A 3,933-nucleotide genomic window follows, 5' to 3' on the forward strand; every position below is an offset into this window, starting at 1 on the left:
ATATATATATATGTATATATATATATATATATACATATATATATATGTATGTATGTATGTATGTATTCTAATAATTATATACATAATTATAACAAGGGATTGACTATAAGCCTCTCCACACGCTGGAAAAATAGACGCCAAAAGACGCTGTTACCACCTTAAAACTTAGAAAATAAAATACTCGCGTGGAGAGTCTTATAGCCAATCCATTGTCATAATTATTTATATAATTATTAACATTTTTGTAAAATATACCTATAAGGCTTTTATTTCTACGCTGACCCCCTGATAAAATCATTAATGATTTTTACCGGAGTGGCTGTGTGGTAAGTAGCTTGCTTATGAACCACATGGTTCCGGATTCAGTCCCACTGCGTGGCGCCTTGGGCAAGTGTCTTCTACTATAGCCTCGGGCCGACCAAAGCCTTGTCAGTGGATTTGGTAGACGGAAACTGAAAGAAGCCCGTCGTATATATATATGTATATGTATATATATGTGTGTGTTTGTGTGTCTGTGTTTGTCCCCCCCACCAACATCGCTTGACAACCGATGCTGGTGTGTTTGTTTACGTCCCCGTAACATAGCGGTTCGGCAAAAGAGACCGATAGAATAAGTACTAGGCTTATCAAAGAATAAATCCTGGGGTCGATTTGTTCGACTAAAGGCGGTGCTCCAGCATGACCGCAGTCAAATGACTGAAACAGAATCGTAAAAGAGTATTTAAATATGCATGCATGTATGTATGTATGCATGTATGTATGTATGTATGTATGTATGTATGTATGTATGTATGTATGTATGAAAACCATGTTGTGCAATTGAGTCTATCTCCTTGTGCTAATTAACAGTTATTAGCGCCGACCAGAGTAACGTAGAGTATCAGACGCGTTCTGATAGACCGGTTATTTTAGTTTACCTCTCTCGCTTTCTCTCTCTCTCACTCTACTGTCATTCAGCACTATAATAAATATTTACACTCTATATTACTCGAAACTTAGGCTTTCGTGTGTGCTTGTGTTTGTTTGTTTCTTTGCATGTGTGCATGTGTATGCCTGTGCGTGTGTATATGCCTATGTGCTTGTGTATATATATATATATATATATATAATACAAATGATATGTGAGTATATGCATATATACGTACATGTATGTACATACCTACATCTACATGTATATATAAATGCATATCTTGGTACAGGGGACGTCACAAAAACGTAGACAAAATGAAAAACAGAACATAAACAGGGTACAGAAAACAGGCTACATAAAAAATATTTCCTTCATCAGCTGCCCCTATTCTAAACTAAGCGTTATCTATCTATCTATCTATCTATCTATCTATCTATCTATCTATCTATCTATCTATCCGTCTGTCTGTCTGTCTGTCTGTCTCTGTCCTTCTGTCTGCCGATCGGTATGTATCGTATTTGATGGCCTATAAGGCGCACCTTTTTTTTTGTTTGTTTCTACCCCAAAATGGCTTAAAAACCCACCGACGTTCAATGCACTCAATGTAGGTTCAAAACTCGCTCAAAGCGGTATGTATGTTTACAAAACGTGTGCTGCCATCTGTTGGTGAACAATCGCCTGCTATATGTTTATATCGAATGTGGATGCAATGAATTGCTTATAATTACCGGTAATAACATAAAGTTATACAAGTAAATGGAGGAATTAAAACATTATTTTAATGGTAATTTATTTCACAAAAGTATAGCCTAGGATAGGATGCGTCCTACGCACCCGTGCGTCTTATAGGCCATTAAATACGGTGTATATATATATGTAAATATTTGTGTATATATAAGTATATATGCATATGTGTGTATACACACACACACACACACACAAAGCAGAATATGTTCGAGTGGCTACCCGAAGTTTCTCATTACCGATCTTCAGTAAAATTAGAATTTGATACTCTATCTATCTCTGTGTTTCTCTCACTCTCTCTCTTTCACTCTCTTTCCCTCTCTCTCTCCCTCACTCTTTCATCCTCCCCTCCTCCCCTCCCTCTCTTTCTCTGTTACTCTCTCTTTCTCTCTCGGTTTCTAGTTTAAATCACACTCGGGACAATCGTATTTTGTTTCGTTCCCTCTGGATTGATCACGTAAATAATCCTCGTATTATACAATCCACTTCTTCCCTGGGAATTGACCTTGGACCTCTGTAAAAAAATCAACGGTCTTCCTGTTGGAAGACCCTTGGTTACAATTATTTACATCCTGAGTTCAAAATTCCAACTTTCCTTTTCATTCTTCCAGTTTAGAACTGGGGTTAATTTAATCGACTAATCCATTACGAAAACAAAACTAAACGTGGTGTTGTGCGCATGTACGTACTTAACATTCCTTAATTTTACATATTCTACTTTCGTTACCAGTCATTAACTGGAATCAATTGAATCGCTTAGATGAGTGGCATTAACCCATTACCTACCAGTGATCTCATATGAGATCACTTAAAAATTACAAATTTCGTAATTATCTGTCAATATTTACACATATCTAACTTTTTTGCTATATCTACTAGGTATATTTCTCTGATATTCAAATGAGGTTGGCTAAATTTTCACCCAGTATCTCGTTTATTTCTATTTAAAATGTTATTTTGAAATGTTATTTTGATCATTCCAGTGTGTTTCTAAGGCTGTTTTATGCTAGAAATCAAAGTTTCATTAAAAAATTCCAGTTAATAGAATTATGGGAAGTAATGGGTTAAATTAAAGAAATACGTTTCATATCAATGTGTGCAATCATATCTGATATTTTCGTGTACATTCGGGCATTACTGCTTAGTGCACCTCTAATAAAAGACGTTACAGTATTTAGCCATATACAATCTTCTCGGTCCGTATTCAAAATCCCTCTATGGTTAGTTTCGTCTTGCAATCGTGACTAGGATCGATAAACTGTGAGTACCAGTGATATTGTAACTGCTATCGTTACTGCCTCCCAAACCATTTGATGCAAAGGGGTCCTCCATGTATTTTCTCCAGACTTGACTATTGCCTGTTTCATTTTCAGCCGAGTAGACCTAGGTCTTGTTTGTTTTCTCCTTCTGCTACTTTCGATTGTCCATTTTACCACTTGACCAATTAACCGGTCTTCAAGTTGTGATCGAAGACCGTGGCTCAACCAGCACAGTTTACTCTTTCATATTTCATCTAAGGGCGGTGATATTTAGTAACTACGCTTTACGTCCCGATTTCAAATCCCACCGATGTCGACGTTACCCTTCATCCTCTTAGGGTCAATTACTGGGTTTGGTTGTATTGATTGAAACCTTCTTCATTTAGGTCTTTTGCGTAAACGAAAAACCCGTTATTTCTTCACCTACGAGCGGTGGATTCATACGATGGTATAGCTTTCCAGGATTTAAATTACGAATCTTTAACTTCTAGGTTCGAATCTCGCTGGCGACAACTTTGCCGTTCATTCTTTCAGGGTCAATAAAATAAGTATAAGTTTAGCACCGGGGTCGATGTAGTCGAATTACCCACTCTCATGAAATTGATGGCCTTGTGCCAAAATTTGAAACCAATGAATATTTCGTCATCTATATACTTTGAATGGGAGAGTTAATTCGTCGTCCGGTACTCACCTGGTATTTTGGGGATTATAAGCGGAACCCGTACTCTTGCAAGCTTTGGGACCAGGTGCCACATATCCACCCTCCTGCTAGTGTTGGAGGCCCTGTGAAAGGGTCATGGGCATAGCATTCCATCCTCGCAGAAAGATACAGTACACACACATACACACACACACACACACACACACACACACACAGATATATGTTGTTGAAGTCATAAGGATCTTTTAGAATTTCGAGAGAACGTGAAATAGATATTTTTGGAATAGCAATGTTTTTATGTGGGTTTAGTGTGGACTTCGAAATCCACTATTGTAAAAATTTTTTAAAATTATATATAT

At 37.2% G+C, this 3,933-nt stretch overlaps 1 protein-coding gene across 1 annotated transcript in view; it reads left to right on the plus strand.

Annotated features, from left to right (window-relative positions):
- Nucleotides 1-3,933, plus strand: part of LOC106872194 (PDZ and LIM domain protein 7) — a 55,567-nt gene that overhangs the window by 1,150 nt on the left and 50,484 nt on the right. The window lies entirely within an intron of this gene.

Source organism: Octopus bimaculoides, chromosome 9, assembly GCF_001194135.2.
Source record: "Octopus bimaculoides isolate UCB-OBI-ISO-001 chromosome 9, ASM119413v2, whole genome shotgun sequence".
Lineage (NCBI taxonomy): Eukaryota > Metazoa > Mollusca > Cephalopoda > Octopoda > Octopodidae > Octopus > Octopus bimaculoides.